Raw genomic sequence first — 19,421 nt, 5'->3', positions numbered from 1 at the left:
ACTAATAGAACAAGTCCCACACACAGCTAGAAGCCCAAATATTTTTTCAGAGGTAGATGCAGAAAAAAATTATATTCAGTTTGCAACCTGATGGAGGTCAGTATAGATGGACTAATTGAACAAGTCCCACGCACAGCTTGAAACCCAAATATTTTTTCAGAGGTAGGCGCAGAAAAAAATTATATTCAGTTTGCAACCTGATGGAGGTCAGTGTAGATGGACTAATAGAACAAGGCCCACGCACTGCTAGAAGGCCAAATATTTTTTCAGAGCTATATGCAGAAAAAATTTATATTCAATTTGCAACCTGATGGAGGTCAGTATAGATGGACTAACAGAACAAGTCCCACACGCTGCTAGAAGCCCAAATATTTTTTCAGAGGTGGATGCAGAAAAAAATTATATTCAGTTTGCAACCTGATGGAGGTCAGTATAGATGGACTAATAGAACAAGTCCCACACACTGCTAGAAGGCCAAATATTTTTTCAGAGCTAGATGCAGAAAAATATTATATTCAATTTGCAACCTGATGGAGGTCAGTATAGATGGACTAATAGAACACGGTCCACACACAGCTAGAAGCCCAAATAATTTTTCAGAGGTAGATGCAGAAAAAAATTATATTCAGTTTCCAACCTGATGGAGGTCAGTATAGATGGACTAATTGAACAAGTCACACACACTGCTAGAAGGCCAAATATTTTTTCAGAGCTAGATGCAGAAAAAAATTATATTCAATTTGCAACCTGATGGAGGTCAGTATAGATGGACTAATAGAACAAGTCCCACACACTGCTAGAAGGCCAAATATTTTTTCAGAGCTAGATGCAGAAAAAAATTATATTCAGTTTGCAACCTGATGGAGGTCAGTATAGATGGACTAATAGAACAAGTCCCACACACTGCTAGAAGGCCAAATATTTTTTCAGAGCTAGATGCAGAAAAATATTATATTCAATTTGCAACCTGATGGGGTTCAGTATAGATGGACTAATAGAACAAGTCCCACACCCAGCTAGAAGCCCAAATATTTTTTCAGAGGTAGATGCAGAAAAAAATTATATTCAGTTTGCAACCTGATGGAGGTCAGTATAGATGGACTAATAGAACAAGTCCCACACACTGCTAGATTGCCAAAAAATTTTTCAGAGCTAGATGCAAAAAATATTATATTCAATTTGCAACCTGATGGAGGTCAGTATAGATGGACTAATAGAACAAGTCCCACACACTGCTAGAAGCCCAAATATTTTTTGAGAGGTAGATACAGAAAAAAATTATATTCAGTTTGCAACCTGATGGATGTCAGTATAGGTGGACTACTAGAACAATTTCCACACACTGCTAGAAGGCCAAATATTTTTTCAGAGCTAGATGCAGAAAAATATTATATTCAATTTGCAACCTGATGGAGGTCAGTATAGATGGACTAATAGAACAAGTCCCACACACAGCAAGAAGCCCAAATATTTTTTCAGAGGTAGATGCAGAAAAAAATTATATTCAGTTTTCAACCTGATGGAGGTCAGTATAGATGGACTTATAGAACAAGTCCCACACACTGCTAGAAGGCCAAATATTTTTTCAGAGCTATATGCAGAAAAAAATTATATTCAATTTGTAACCTGATGGAGGTCAGTATAGATGGACTAATAGAACAAGTCCCACACACAGCTAGAAGCCCAAATATTTTTTCAGAGGTAGATGCAGAAAAAAATTATATTCAGTTTGCAACCTGATGGAGGTCAGTATAGATGGACTAATAGAACAAGTCCCACACACTGCTAGAAGGCCAAATATTTTTTCATAGCTAGATGCAGAAAAAAATTATATTCAATTTGCAACCTGATGGAGGTCAGTATAGATAGAATAATAGAACAAGTCCCACACACGGCTTGAAGCCCAAATATTTTTTCAGAGGTAGATGCAGAAAAAAATTATATTCAGTTTGCAACCTGATGGAGGTCAGTATAGATGGACTAATAGAACAAGTCCCACACACTGCTAGAAGCCCAAATATTTTTTCAGAGCTAGATGCAGAAAAATATTATATTCAATTTGCAACCTGATGGAGGTCAGTATAGAAGGACTAATAGAACAAGTCCCACACACTGCTAGAAGGCCAAATATTTTTTCAGAGCTAGATGCAGAAAAAAATTATATTCAATTTGCAACCTGATGGACGTCAGTAAAGATGGACTAATAGAACAAGTCCCACACACGGCTTGAAGCCCAAATATTTTTGTCAGAGGTAGATGCAGAAAAAAATTATATTCAGTTTGCAACCTGATGGAGGTCAATATAGATGGACTAATAGAACAATCCCACACACTGCTAGAAGCCCAAATATTTTTTCAGAGCTAGATGCAGAAAAATATTATATTCAATTTGCAACCTGATGGAGGTCAGTATAGATGGACTAATAGAACAAGTCCCACATACAGCTAGAAGCCCAAATATTTTTTCAGAGCTAGATGCAGAAAAATATTATATTCAATTTGCAACCTGATGGAGGTCAGTATAGATGGACTAATAGAACAGGTCCCACACCCAGCTAGAAGCCCAAATATTTTTTCAGAGGTAAATGCAGAAAAAAATTATATTCAGTTTGCAGCCTGATGGAGGTCAGTATAGATGGACTAATAGAACAAGTCCCCCACACTCCTAGAAGGCCAAATATTTTTTCAGAGCCAAATGCAGAAAAAAATTATATTCAATTTGCAACCTGATGGAGGTCAGTATAGATGGACTAATAGAACAAGTCCCACACACTGCTAGAAGCCCAACTATTCTTTCAGAGCTAGATGCAGAAAAAAATTATATTCAGTTTGCAACCTGATGGAGGTCAGTATAGATGGACTAATAGAACAAGTCCCACACACTGCTAGAAGGCCAAATATTTTATTAGAGCTAGATACAGAAAAATATTATATTCAATTTGCAACCTGATGGAGGTCAGTATAGATGGACTAATAGAACAAGTCCCACAAACTGCTAGAAGGCCAAATCTTTTTTCAGAGCTAGATGCAGAAAAAAATTATATTTAGTTTGCAACCTGATGGAGGTCAGTATATATGGACTAATAGAACAAGTCACACACCCAGCTAGAAGCCCAAATATTTTTTCAGAGGTAGATGCAGAAAAAATTATATTCAGTTTGCAGCCTGATGGAGGTCAGTATAGATGGACTAATTGAACAAGTCCCATGCACAGCTTGAAGCCCAAATACTTTTTCAGAGGTAGGCGCAGAAAAAAATTATATTCAGTTTGCAACCTCATGGAGGTCAGTATAGATGGACTAATAGAACAAGTCCCACACACTGCTAGAAGGCCAAATATTTTTTCAGAGCTAGATGCAGAAAAAAATTATATTCAATTTGCAACCTGATGGAGGTCAGTATAGATGGACTAATAGAACAAGTCCCACACACTGCTAGAAGCCCAAATATTTTTCAGAGGTGGATGCAGAAAAAAATTATATTCAGTTTGCAACCTGATGGAGGTCAGTATAGATGGACTAATAGAACAAGTCCCACACACTGCTAGAAGGCCAAATATTTTTTCAGAGCTAGATGCAGAAAAATATTATATTCAATTTGCAACCTGATGGAGGTCAGTATAGATGGACTAATAGAACACGGCCCACACACAGCAAGAAGCCCAAATAATTTTTCAGAGGTAGATGCAGAAAAAAATTATATTCAGTTTGCAACCTGATGGAGGTCAGTATAGATGGACTAATTGAACAAGTCCCACACACTGCTAGAAGGCCAAATATTTTTTCAGAGCTAGATGCAGAAAAAAATTATATTCAATTTGCAGCCTGATGGAGGTCAGTATAGATGGACTAGTAGAACAAGTCCCACACACTGCTAGAAGGCCAAATATTTTTTCAGAGCTAGATGCAGAAAAAAATTATATTCAGTTTGCAACCTGATGGAGGTCAGTATAGATGGACTAATAGAACAAGTCCCACACACTGCTAGAAGGCCAAATATTTTTTCAGAGCTAGATGCAGAAAAATATTATATTCAATTTGCAACCTGATGGGGGTCAGTATAGATGGACTAATAGAACAAGTCCCACACCCAGCTAGAAGCCCAAATATTTTTTCAGAGGTAGATGCAGAAAAAAATTATATTCAGTTTGCAACCTGATGGAGGTCAGTATAGATGGACTAATAGAACAAGTCCCACACACTGCTAGATTGCCAAAAAATTTTTCAGAGCTAGATGCAGAAAAATATTATATTCAATTTGCAACCTGATGGAGGTCAGTATAGATGGACTAATAGAACAAGTCCCACACACTGCTAGAAGCCCAAATATTTTTTGAGAGGTAGATACAGAAAAAAATTATATTCAGTTTGCAACCTGATGGATGTCAGTATAGGTGGACTACTAGAAAAAGTCCCACACACTGCTAGAAGGCCAAATATTTTTTCAGAGCTAGATGCAGAAAAATATTATATTCAATTTGCAACCTGATGGAGGTCAGTATAGATGGACTAATAGAACAAGTCCCACACACAGCTAGAAGCCCAAATATTTTTTCAGAGGTAGATGCAGAAAAAAATTATATTCAGTTTTCAACCTGATGGAGGTCAGTATAGATGGACTTATAGAACAAGTCCCACACACTGCTAGAAGGCCAAATATTTTTTCAGAGCTATATGCAGAAAAAAATTATATTCAATTTGTAACCTGATGGAGGTCAGTATAGATGGACTAATAGAACAAGTCCCACACACAACTAGAAGCCCAAATATTTTTTCAGAGGTAGATGCAGAAAAAAATTATATTCAGTTTGCAACCTGATGGAGGTCAGTATAGATGGACTAATAGAACAAGTCCCACACACTGCTAGAAGGCCAAATATTTTTTCATAGCTAGATGCAGAAAAAAATTATATTCAATTTGCAACCTGATGGAGGTCAGTATAGATAGAATAATAGAACAAGTCCCACACACGGCTTGAAGCCCAAATATTTTTTCAGAGGTAGATGCAGAAAAAAAATATATTCAGTTTGCAACCTGATGGAGGTCAGTAAAGATGGACTAATAGAACAAGTCCCACACACTGCTAGAAGCCCAAATATTTTTTCAGAGCTAGATGCAGAAAAAAATTATATTCAATTTGCAACCTGATGGAAGTCAGTATAGATGGACTAATAGAACAAGTCCCACACACGGCTTGAAGCCCAAATATTTTTTCAGAGGTAGATGCAGAAAAAAATTATATTCAGTTTGCAACCTGATGGAGGTCAATATAGATGGACTAATAGAACAAGTCCCACACACTGCTAGAAGCCCAAATATTTTTTCAGAGCTAGATGCAGAAAAATATTATATTCAATTTGCAACCTGATGGAGGTCAGTATAGATGGACTAATAGAACAAGTCCCACATACAGCTAGAAGCCCAAATATTTTTTCAGAGCTAGATGCAGAAAAATATTATATTCAATTTGCAACCTGATGGAGGTCAGTACAGATGGACTAATAGAACAAGTCCCACACCCAGCTAGAAGCCCAAATATTTTTTCAGAGGTAAATGCAGAAAAAAATTATATTCAGTTTGCAACCTGATGGAGGTCAGTATAGATGGACTAATAGAACAAGTCCCCCACACTCCTAGAAGGCCAAATATTTTTTCAGAGCCAAATGCAGAAAAAAATTATATTCAATTTGCAACCTGATGGAGGTCAGTATAGATGGACTAATAGAACAAGTCCCACACACTGCTAGAAGGCCAAATATTTTATTAGAGCTAGATACAGAAAAATATTATATTCAATTTGCAACCTGATGGAGGTCAGTATAGATGGACTAATAGAACAAGTCCCACACACTGCTAGAAGGCCAAATCTTTTTTCAGAGCTAGATGCAGAAAAAAATTATATTTAGTTTGCAACCTGATGGAGGTCAGTATAGATGGACTAATAGAACAAGTCCCACACACTGCTAGATGGCCAAATATTTTTTCACAGCTAGATGCAGAAAAATATTATATTCAATTTGCAACCTGATGGAGGTCAGTATAGATGGACTAATAGAACAAGTCCCACACACAGCTAGAAGCCCAAATATTTTTTTCAGAGGTAGATGCAGAAAAAAATTATATTCAGTTTGCAACATGATGGAGGTCAGTATAGATGGACTAATTGAACAAGTCCCACACACAGCTTGAAGCCCAAATATTTTTTCAGAGGTAGGCGCAGAAAAAAATTATATTCAGTTTGCAACCTGATGGAGGTCAGTATAGATGGACTAATAGAACAAGGCCCACACACTGCTAGAAGGCCAAATATTTTTTCAGAGCTATATGCAGAAAAAAATTATATTCAATTTGCAACCTGATGGAGGTCAGTATAGATGGACTAATAGAACAAGTCCCACACACTGCTAGAAGCCCAAATATTTTTTCAGAGGTAGATGCAGAAATTAATTATATTCAGTTTGCAACATGATGGAGGTCAGTATAGATGGACTAATAGAACAAGTCACACACCCAGCTAGAAGCCCAAATATTTTTTCAGAGGTAGAAGCAGAAAAAAATTATATTCAGTTTGCAACCTGATGGAGGTCAGTATAGATGGACTAATTGAACAAGTCCCACGCACAGCTTGAAGCCCAAATATTTTTTCAGAGGTAGGCGCAGAAAAAAATTATATTCAGTTTGCAACCTGATGGAGGTCAATATAGATGGACTAATAGAACAAGTCCCACACACTGCTAGAAGGCCAAATATTTTTTCAGAGCTAGATGCAGAAAAAAATTATATTCAATTTGCAGCCTGATGGAGGTCAGTATAGATGGACTAATAGAACAAGTCCCACACACTGCTAGAAGGCCAAATATTTTTTCAGAGCTAGATGCAGAAAAAAATTATATTCAGTTTGCAACCTGATGGAGGTCAGTATAGATGGACTAATAGAACAAGTCCCACACACTGCTAGAAGGCCAAATATTTTTCAGAGCTAGGTGCTGAAAAATATTATATTCAATTTGCAACCTGATGGGGGTCAGTATAGATGGACTAATAGAACAAGTCCCACACCCAGCTAGAAGCCCAAATATTTTTTCAGAGGTAGATGCAGAAAAAAATTATTTTCAGTTTGCAACCTGATGGAGGTCAGTATAGATGGACTAATAGAACAAGTCCCACACACTGCTAGATTGCCAAAAATTTTTTCAGAGCTAGATGCAGAAAAATATTATATTCAATTTACAACCTGATGGAGGTCAGTATAGGTGGACTACTAGAACAAGTCCCACACACTGCTAGAAGGCCAAATATTTTTTCAGAGGTAGTTGTAGAAAAATGTTATATTCAATTTGCAACCTGATGGAGGTCAGTATAGATGGACTAATAGAACAAGTCCCACACACAGCTAGAAGCCCAAATATTTTTTCAGAGGTAGATGCAGAAAAAAATTATATTCAGTTTGCAACCTGATGGAGGTCAGTATAGATGGACTTATAGAACAAGTCCCACACACTGCTAGAAGGCCAAATATTTTTTCAGAACTATATGCAGAAAAAAATTATATTCAATTTGTAACCTGATGGAGGTCAGTATAGATGGACTAATAGAACAAGTCCCACACACAGCTAGAAGCCCAAATATTTTTTCAGAGGTAGATGCAGAAAAAAATTATATTCAGTTTGCAACCTGATGGAGGTCAGTATAGATGGACTAATAGAACAAGTCCCACACACTGCTAGAAGGCCAAATATTTTTTCAGAGCTAGATGCAGAAAAAAATTATATTCAGTTTGCAACCTGATGGAGGTCAGTATAGATAGACTAATAGAACAAGTCCCACACACGGCTTGAAGCCCAAATATTTTTTCAGAGGTAGATGCAGAAAAAAATTATATTCAGTTTGCAACCTGGTGGAGGTCAGTATAGATGGACTAATAGAACAAGTCCCACACACTGCTAGAAGCCCAAATATTTTTTCAGAGCTAGATGCAGAAAAATATTATATTCGATTTGCAACCTGATGGAGGTCAGTATAGAAGGACTAATAGAACAAGTCCCACACACTGCTAGAAGGCCAAATATTTTTTCAGAACTATATGCAGAAAAAAATTATATTCAATTTGTAACCTGATGGAGGTCAGTATAGATGGACTAATAGAACAAGTCCCACACACAGCTAGAAGCCCAAATATTTTTTCAGAGGTAGATGCAGAAAAAAATTATATTCAGTTTGCAACCTGATGGAGGTCAGTATAGATGGACTAATAGAACAAGTCCCACACACTGCTAGAAGGCCAAATATTTTTTCAGAGCTAGATGCAGAAAAAAATTATATTCAATTTGCAACCTGATGGAGGTCAGTATAGATAGACTAATAGAACAAGTCCCACACACGGCTTGAAGCCCAAATATTTTTTCAGAGGTAGATGCAGAAAAAAATTATATTCAGTTTGCAACCTGGTGGAGGTCAGTATAGATGGACTAATAGAACAAGTCCCACACACTGCTAGAAGCCCAAATATTTTTTCAGAGCTAGATGCAGAAAAATATTATATTCAGTTTGCAACCTGATGGAGGTCAATATAGATGGACTAATAGAACAAGTCCCACACACTGCTAGAAGCCCAAATATTTTTTCAGAGCTAGATGCAGAAAAATATTATATTCAATTTGCAACCTGATGGAGGTCAGTATAGATGGACTAATAGAACAAGTCCCACACACAGCTAGAAGCCCAAATATTTTTTCAGAGCTAGATGCAGAAAAATATTATATTCAATTTGCAACCTGATGGAGGTCAGTATAGATGGACTAATAGAACAAGTCCCACTCCCAGCTAGAAGCCCAAATATTTTTTCAGAGGTAAATGCAGAAAAAAATTATATTCAGTTTGCAACCTGATGGAGGTCAGTATAGATGGACTAATAGAACAAGTCCCCCACACTCCTAGAAGGCCAAATATTTTTTCAGAGCCAAATGCAGAAAAAAATTATATTCAATTTGCAACCTGATGGAGGTCAGTATAGATGGACTAATAGAACAAGTCTCACACACTGCTAGAAGCGCAACTATTCTTTCAGAGCTAGATGCAGAAAAAAATTATATTTAGTTTGCAACCTGATGGAGGTCAGTATAGATGGACTAATAGAACAAGTCCCACACACTGCTAGAAGGCCAAATATTTTATTAGAGCTAGATACAGAAAAATATTATATTCAATTTGCAACCTGATGGAGGTCAGTATAGATGGACTAATAGAATAAGTCCCACACACTGCTAGAAGGCCAAATCTTTTTTCAGAGCTAGATGCAGAAAAAAATTAAATTTAGTTTGCAACCTGATGGAGGTCAGTATAGATGGACTAATAGAACAAGTCCCACACACTGCTAGATGGCCAAATATTTTTTCACAGCTAGATGCAGAAAAATATTATATTCAATTTGCAACCTGATGGAGGTCAGTATAGATGGACAAATAGAGCAAGTCCCACACACAGCTAGAAGCCCAAATATTTTTTTCAGAGGTAGATGCAGAAAAAAATTATATTCAGTTTGCAACCTGATGGCGGTCAGTAGAGATGGACTAATAGAACAAGTCCCACACACAGCTAGAAGCCCAAATATTTTTTCAGAGGTAGATGCAGAAAAAAATTATATTCAGTTTGCAACCTGATGGAGGTCAGTATAGATGGACTAATAGAAGAAGTCCCACACACTGCTAGAAGGCCAAATATTTTTTCAGAGCTAGATGCAGAAAAATATTATATTCAATTTGCAACCTGATGGAGGACAGTATAGATGGACTAATAGAAAAAGTCCCACACACAGCTAAAAGCCCAATTATTTTTTCAGAGGTAGATGCAGAAAAAAATTATATTCAGTTTGCAACCTGATGGAGGTCAGTATAGATGGACTAATAGAACAAGTTCCAGACACAGCTAGAAGGCCAAATATTTTTTCAGAGCTAGATGCAGAAAAAAATTATATTCAGTTTGCAACCTTATGGATGTCATTATAGATGGACTAATAGAATGATGCTATGCCCAAAAGGTTTTACTTCACTAGGTGCTCTAAAAAAATTGGTATTCTATACACAGGTGGTCTAGCTTGCAACACAGATAGGCTACTCCACTGACTAACACACTCTGCAATAGGCCAAAAAGGATTAGCTTTGCTAGATTTAGCCAAATGCTGTGAAAAAAACTTGCACAGCACTGGCACAGACCTGCCTGGCAAAAACTGATAGGAACGATGTAACTTAGTCCTGAAAAGGACTGCAATTACAATTAGTCTTTACTCCCACAACCTATCTATTTAAGAGCACAGACCTGCCTGATAAAAGTCGTAGGAAATGCTGTAACCTAGTCCTTAAAAGGACTGCAATCACAACTATACCCTACTCCCAAGCTATCTGTAGATTTGTGTGAAAATTGGCTTGAAATTAACAAGGTATAGCGCACACAGCAACAGCGGTGCCGTCTAACACACAGCTGCAGCAGTGAGAAAATGGTGGCGACGGGGAAAATGGCTGGGTCTTATAGGGCAAAGACATGTGACATACACTGCCAATGACACATGCCCTTGCTTGTGTGAAAAAAAGCACTTCGCTCCGTGTGTGCGCTGCTGATAGGCTGACAGATTGCACCTCCCCACTGTAAATGCAGGAAAGAGAAAAAAAAAATGGAGATCTTCATTATTCCTGCAGAGATCCATCCCCTGCCCCTCCCCCCACCCCGCTGTACACTCAAACTTCGTATTAACATTAATTTTCATCATTACTGCGAAAAAATCCAGTTAGGATTTTGGTGCACGAACAGTTATCGAACATAACCTCGAACAGCCGAATTTTTTTCAAATCGTTCGTGTTCGCCGAACGGCTCGAACACCGCCCAAAACAGCTCGAATTTGAGAGTGGCGAACAGTTCGAGTTGAACAACGCTCATCTCTACTCAACACTTGGTGACCCCATCTATTACTTTATGCAGTCTGACACTTTGTGGTTGAGTTGCTGTGGTTCCTAAACACTTCTGGTTTTCAATAATACCATTCACAGTTGCTTGAGAAATATTTAGAAAAGAAGATATTTCACAAACTGACTTGTTGAAAAATTTGCATCCTATTACAGTACCACACTTAAAGTTAACAAGCTCTTTAGAATAACCCATTTTTTCACAAATATTTCTAGAGACAAACTGCAATTAATTTTTGTTCCGATCTGATGTTATTATTGATACTATTTTGGGGCATTGTACTCTATGACTTTGTTTCTTTTCTTATTACTTTTTTGGAGGTGGACTGGGCTTTACAACAGCCTCAAGATGGTGGCAATGGAAGTGGCCCCCCTTTTTCTTTGCTACATAATTGAGTCAATTTAAATGTAGCTAAGTGCTTTTGACACACACACACATTTTAGAGCCCTCTTATTTGCATATTGATTTAATGTTGTCTTCCTTTGTAGGAATTTTTTTTCTTACTTAAATGCATGTAACGGGCTAAAAACTAATTTTTATGCTTGGATTTCATTAAAAAATTTTCACCGTTTCCCTCCTGTAGCCGCTGTATTTCACTGTCTATTGCTGGTTGCAGTATGAGTTATAGGGTGGGCCACATTATCTTTATTGTAACAGATGTGTTTAGGACATTATTTTTTGTTACATACTGTTACATACAGTAAGTATGTCATGTTCTTGTCCTGTTCTTTTTAGTGCAGCTTTCCTCACAGACTGTATAGCTATCTAATACATAAAATGGCTGCTGGCAAAGGAGCATGTGGAACAGGTAGGGATATCCAGTGGGTTTTTTTAGGATAAAAAAAATTCAAAACATTGTTATTGGTAAAATTAAAGGGAATATGTCTCCCCCTGGGACTTTTCAGGCCTCTAATATGAGCATACAGGTGACAGAAATGTACATCTATACATACCTGTATGGCCCATATTAGAGGTTTGCTTGCTTTGATATATCTTTTTATGAAATCCATTTTCCTAGGCTTGGCGATTGGGGGATGCCAATAAATGCCCACCTACCTATTTAATTTAAATATTCCCCCCCTCCCCTGCCCTCCCGTGCATGTCACAGGGCCCTGTGACCTGCACTCTAAAGCTGCACATCCTGCTCATCCGCAATGCGCCTTAAACCACGTTTTTCTCCCTGTCTTATTTTACTGCTGTGCTCTAGTGCGCAGGCACCAGAGAGTCACTGTGACTTCCACTCCAGTGACCTTCAGGCATGTGCAGCAATAAGTTTGGTCCCCACTTCCTCCCGGATAGTTGCTAACTATCAGGATGCCGGGAGGAAGTGAGGACCAAACCTCATTGTTGCGCACGCCGGAGGTCACTGGAGCGGAAGTCACAGTGACTCCCTGGTGCCTGCGCACTAGAGCACAGCAATAAAATATGGCAGGGACTAAAAAAACACTGCTTGTGTTATAGGCGCCTTGCGCATGCGCGGGATGTGCAGATCTAGAGAACACATCACAGGGCCCTGTGATGGGCAGGGGAACAGGGAATATTTAAATTAAGTAGGTAGGCATTTCTTGCCATCCCCCGGTCGCCAAGCCTAGGAAAATGGATTTTTATAAAAAGATATATCAAAGCAAGCAGACATCTAATATGGGTCATACAGGCATGTATACATTTACTTTTCTATCACCTGTATGCCCATATTAGAGGTCTGAAAAGTCCCCTGGGGTGACAGATTCCCTTTAAATAAAAACAGAACATTCCCAGTACTATAGAAAAAAATATGTGTGAAAGATTTTTCTACATGTTTTGGACTTCCATGAGTAAAGACTGATATTAACTCTGAAACATGTAGGAAAAGCTCTCACACATATTTTTTGTCTTTAATACTAGGAATGTTCTGTTTTTATTTAATTCTAACAGCAACAATTTTTTAAATTTTTTTTTATCCAAAAAAAGTCTGGATATCCCTACTTTTTCCTATTGCTACCACCGAACAGGAATGTTTTTTCATCTGAGCCGAGGATTCGCTGGCTACTTATACATGGGTGAGCTGGACCATACTCTCTTATTTATTGGAGAAGCATATGACCAGACCAGTCCATTAGTTTCCTCCATTTCAAAAACATCTCATACGAGAAAGCTGCTTTTCTATTGGAGAAAGGTGATGGACAGGTTTGGTCACATGCTCCTCCATGGGCAGCCATTTTATGGACAAAGCAAGACACTAGCAAGAGCAGGAAAAGAATCTATAAAGTAGCCAACAAATTTAACTGCAGAGCAAACACTAGAAATAACTTTGTGCTCTGTTTGTCAGCAAAGGAACAGAATCTCTACAGTAGAATGAAAATTTATCAGAGAAATCTCCATGCAGAAGAAGAGTAAAAGGAACTATATGATCAGGTGATAAAGAAGAAAGGAATTTGATTCTTTCCAGAGATTACACCTACAATACCAGCTTGGATTAGAAGCTGAGTGCTTTTATTATATATGCTGTGATAGTCCCTCCTGATTAGTTGTGCTATATCATGTGATGTGGTAGCTGCAAGGCATTTTGAGGAAGCTGATATCTTGTGAGACTTCTGCAATGTGAAGAATGGCAGCAGCCATTTTAGGCTACTCATGTAAAGCCAGTGGCTAATTGCTTGAATTCACTGGGTTCAGCGAATTATCCAAAATTCAACACATATTTGATTTGCATTGAAACAATTTACTGATCTCTAAGGATAACACCATTATTTGCAATAAGTAGCTAAACTGAATTAAGACAGGGTAAGTGACAAAAAATATATACTTACAGTGTGCATAAAAATAGAAAGCTTCAAGCTGTAAAGTGCTCATATGAACTTTTGTACATCAATGTGAAAATAAATTATGCTTGATTCAAAGAAATGTATAAGACATGTTGGCTTTACAGATTGTAACTTAAATTAAAGGTTTTTCTTTTAAATAGAATGGCAAAACTGAAAACGAAAATCAACTTCTGTACTTAAAACCTTCCTTACTTTGAAGCAGAGTTCGCATGAGGTCTGAAAACAAGGAAAAAAGAATTGGAAAGATGAAAATTGCTATTAAAGTACAATATACTGACTGTGTAGATTGTGCCGCTATCAAAGATAAAAAGCTTTGCTTATGGTTGCTCTAAAAGCTTTTTGTTAAAGAAGGGACTGTATGAAAGTTTCTATAGTATTTTCTTCATTTATTAATACAAAGGAAATATGAAACATGGCTCTTTTTATTGATTTTATTGATTTTCATTATTTATTTAATTCAGAGAAGCAATATGGGAACAGCACACCTTCAAACGGAATGTAAAAGGGTGTACTTCAAATGAAGTATTTCTGTTTTTCTTTATGTATTAGACTTTAGTAAATTAATTTGATGTAAATCAAATTAATATAGAGTTTTTAGGAATTTGCTGAACCCAGTGAATTCAAACAATGTGCGATTTACTTTGCATCAGGATGCAACCATTTAACGCATTACAAAAGATTGTGTCAGTCAAAAAAGGACCATATGACCGTGAGTGGGCTTCTGTATAATACCTTGCAGCTATCACTTTCCCATGGTACAGCTAAGGCAATCAGGAGGGGCTTTAGTAGCCTGTAAAACAGCAGAAGTTTGAAATTCAGTAGGCATTAAGCAGTGAATCTAGACAATGAGATGACTTCACAGCTTAGCCATGGAAACAGGCACAGGGAGAGAAAGGCATAAAAAACTAAACAAATTGCACAAATAGAGGGTGACAGCATAGCAGTGAAGAAAATTAATGTGTGAGGCAAAGAACATAGTGTCATACAAGTTTTTCAGGGTAATTGGAGGTTTTGGCGTACTTTCCAAGAACCGATGCATCATAAATCAAATCTCCAGGGAAGGTTCAGCAATTCTGGGGCATTCAAATTTCAAAACATTAACTTATCTCCATTATGTACTGTTGTCCTTTTTATACCCATAGTACTCGAGTGTATGAAGTAACCATTGATTCTTGTCAAGTATCCAATGCCTTTGGCTGTGAACAAAAAACCATATCATCAGGCTTACTCCACTAAACTTTACAGTTCCTTTAATTTATAGATGCATTATCCCCTTTTTGCCTTGTTGCTGCCAGAACCAATAACACCCATCAGATACTTTTGTATCATCATAACTTAGTAGTGTGCTGCCCATTGTTTCTACATACTGTACATAACATACATAATGGAGATAAGTGAATCTTTTGAAATTTGAATCCGCCAGAATTGCTGAACCTTCCCTGGAGATTTGATTTATGATGCATCGGTTCTTGGAAAGTATGCCAAAGCCTCCAATTACCCTGAAAAACTTGTATGACACTATGTTCTTTGCCTATAGTGTCCCAATGGGACAATGACGTGAAGCAAACGTCAAGATTGGAAAAGAAATGATTCAATGACAACAAAGTAGAGGTGCTGGATTGGCCCCCACAGTCCCCAGATCTCAGTTCAATCGAACACTTGTGGGTACAGTTGAAAAACCTGTATACCAGTGGCGTACTGCCAATGGCGGCAGGCCACGCAACTGCTATGGGGCCCGTGAGCCGGGGGGCCCCATAGCAGTCCAGGGGTGGACATACCGCCGCCGGAGCAGCAGCGTCGGGTCCCCACCATGCAGCTGCACCAAGGGGACCGCAAGGTGCAGCTGCTCCCTGCATGCGGCGGTCAGGGAGCGATCCCTGCAGCTCCGCTGCTGTCAGGATGAGAATAGCAGCGGAGCTGGAGGGTTCATCCTCTGCTTCCTCCCTGACCCAAGCGCGCGTGGCTTGATGACGTCATCATGCAGCGCGCGCTTGGGTCAAGAAGAAAGCTGCCAGCAACCAGGAGGATGCAGCTGCAGGGGAGAGAGCTGAGGTAAGTTGTTGGGTTTTTTTTGGTGTTTTTTTCTGAAATGCTGGGGAGGGGAGGTGGGGGGAGAGCAATGGTGGGGCTGGGAGAGGAATGATGGGGCTGAGAAGAGCAATAATGGGCTGATGGGACTGGGGAGAGAAATATTGGGGCTGGGGAGAGGGCTGATGGGGCTGGGGAGAGGAATAATGGGGTTGATGGGGCTGGGGAGAGCAATAATAGGGTTTAGGGGGCTGGGGAGAGGAATAATGGGGTTGATGTGGCTGGGGAGAGCAATAATGGGGCTGGAGAGAGGAGTGATGGGGCTTGGGATAGGAATAATTGGACTAATGGGGCTGGGAAGAGCAATAATGGGGCTGGGGAGAGGAATGATGGGGTTGATGGGGCTGTGAAGATGAATAATGGGATGGTGGGGCTAGGGAGAGCAATGATGGGGCTGGGGAGAGGAATGATGGGGCTGCAGAGAGCAATGATGGGGATGGTGGGGCTGGGGAGAGCAATGATGGGATGGTGGGGCTGGGATGAGCAATAATGGGGCTGATGGGGCTGGGGAGAGGAATAATGGGGCTGATGGGGCTGGGGAGAGGAATGATGGGATGATGGGGCTGGGGAGAGCAATAATGGGGCTGATGGGGCTGGGAAGAGCAATAATGGGGCTGATGGGGCTGGGGAGAGCAATAATGGGGCTGATGGGGCTGGGAAGTGCAATAATGGGGCTGATGGGGCTGGGGAGAGGAATTATGGGGCTGGGAAGAGCAATAATGGGACTGATAGGGCTGGGGAGAGCAATAATGGGATGGTGGGGAAGGGGAGAGCAATGACGTGTTGCTGGGAGAGAGCAATGATGGGGGTGCTGGGACAAAGCAATGGTGGGGGGCTGGGAGAGAGCAATTATGTGGGGCTGGGAGAGAGCAATGATGGAGGTGCTGGGATAGAGTAATGATGGGGGTGCTGAGAGGAAATGATGGGGGTGCTGGGAGAGAGCAATGATGGCAATGCTGGGAGAAGCAATGATGGAGGTGCTGGGACAAAGCAATGATGGGGGACTGGGAGAGAGCAATGATGGAGGTGCTGGGACAGAGCAATGATGGGGGTGCTGGGACAGAGCAATGATGGGGGCTGGGAGACAGCAATGATGGGGGTGGTGGGACAAAGCAATGATGCGGGTGCTGAGAGAGAGCAATGATGGGGGTGCTGGGAGAGAGCAATGATGGGGGTGCTGGAAGAGAGCAACGATGAGGGTGCTGGGACAGAGCAATGACGGGGTGCTTGGACAGAGCAATGACGGGGTGCTGGGAGAGAGTAATGATGGGGGTGCTTAGACAGAGCAATGATGGAGGTGGTGGGAGAGAGCAATGACGGGGGTGCTGGGCGTGAGCAATTATGGGAGTTTCACTTTGCTACTACTGTGAAGCCTTGTATGTTTTCCGTGTGCACATAGCCTTACAGTTAATTGGGGAGAGTCACAGAGACTGAATAATTTATATTATTGGCCGATGCAGATTATAGTTAATGGGGGGCACAGTGCTGCTTATCACTTTATATTTTGATTACTAAGTGGCTAATAGTATATTAGTGGGGGGGGTTACATATCTGTATTCGAGGACACAGAGTGGGGGAGACACATGTATGCATACAATATGTGACCTTCTTATTTTCTAGGCTGGAGATCATCGTGACAAGATGAGTCGTGGCTGGGAGATGTTGACATGAAGGTCTGACCAGATGGAGAAGAAGCAGCAGAAACTGACTCTGATCAGATGAGACGTCAGCGGTAAGTGCCTGAATGTAAATATTATTCTATATCTGCACTGTGTGACTTGAAGTGATAATGTTATCTGTAAAATCCCTTAGGCCACATTCTCACATTTGTGTGAAATGTCCGTGTGCTGCCAGATCTTTTTATCGGATGGTCCACGGACTCGTAGTTTTATAGATCCATTCACACATCCATGAAAATCACGTATCTGAGAATGAGTTCTAAGAGGGTCAGAGAATGTCCTGTTCTGATCCGATTTTGAGGATTAGAATAGGACATGCTCAATGCGTCAGTGAAACAGGGCAGCACACTGACACTGCACACAGATGCAGGAATGTAGCCTTATTATGTATAGCACAGTCCCTTAGTACATAGTGTACTCACTTATTATGTATAGTGCCATTCTTAGTTATATAGTTTCCTCTTTTATTATGTATAGCGCCGTCCCTTATTATGTACCATCCTCTCTAGTGGCTCACAGTTGGGGGATCATACTGTGTTGGGGTCAGCATACTTTACCCTGGGAGTTGAGGTGGGGTACAGTAGGGTCATTATACTGTGCATGTGGAGGAATTCACCATGGGGGTTTCATACTGTGTTTGGGGGGCCCTTTTATTGGCATCACACTTTATGGGGCAATGAAAGGGAGATCTAGGACGTCAGCAGGAGGAAAATTACTATGCAAAGGATGGAAAGTTGTGAGATTTGATCTTTGGTGACCCCGACAATTATTTAATTTTTTTTTCTTTTTGGGGGGTCCCAATTAGAGCTTCTGCTATGGGGCCCCATGATTCCTATGTACGCCCCTGCTGTATACATACCCAAGTGAGTCGACCAGCATGCACCAACTTTGGGAAAGTGTAGAAGAGACCTGGGATCAGATGTCGGTTGAGACATGCTTGATTCTGACCGAGATCATGCCCAGAAGGATTCAGGCAGTGTTGGAAGCCAAAGGTGGATTTACAAAATACGAACAAATAATAAAAATAAAAATTGAGATTTTTAGGAGCAAAAAAAGTAACAATTCAGTGACATGACAAGAAGATGTACAACTAATCATATGCAAAATAGTTGCAAGTCAAATATATGTATGAGAAAGCCAAGATGATTTTGTACAAAATGAAGGTAGTCTCACTTTCGAAGCAGTAGTGGATGGTAAGATATGGATCTTGAAAGTTAAAAGTTCAAACCATTGTTACTCTGTTGTTACTTATACACAATGACTTGAGAAATTATTCATACCTCGTGAACTTTTCCACATTTTTTCACGGTACACCCACCAACTTAAACACAGTCATGGCCGAAAGTGTTGGCACCCTTGAAATTAATCCAGAAAATGAAGTATTTCTACCAGAAAATCATGGCAATAGCACATGTTTTGTTATACAAATGTTTATTTCCTTTGTATGTATTGGAACAACACAAAAAAATTACAAAAGAGTCAAATTGGATATAATTTCACACAAAACCCCAAAAATGGGCAGGACAAAATTGTTGGCACTCTCATCTTAATATTTAGCAGCAAAACCTTTGGAATAACTTACTGCAATCAATTGCTTCCTATACCGTTGTGCTCAAAAGTTTACATACCCCTGCAGAATTTTTCCTTTCTTGGCCTTGTTTCAGAGAATATGAATGATAACAAAAAAACTTTTTCTCCACTCATGGTTATTGGTTGGGTGAAGCCATTTATCAATGACAGCTTGAAGTCTTTTGTGGAAGTTGTTGATGAGGTTCTTTATTTTCTCAGATGGTAAAGGTGCCCATTCTTCTTGGCAAAAAGCCTCCAGTTCCTGTAAATTCCTGGGCTGTCTAGCATGAACTGCGTGCTTGAGATCTCCCTAGAGGGGCTCAAT

This window comes from Phyllobates terribilis, unplaced genomic scaffold, assembly GCF_046119375.1.
Source record: "Phyllobates terribilis strain yellow unplaced genomic scaffold, ASM4611937v1 Scaffold_4__5_contigs__length_816908805, whole genome shotgun sequence".
Classification (NCBI taxonomy): domain Eukaryota; kingdom Metazoa; phylum Chordata; class Amphibia; order Anura; family Dendrobatidae; genus Phyllobates; species Phyllobates terribilis.
Note: the sequence above shows the minus strand (reverse complement) of the source record.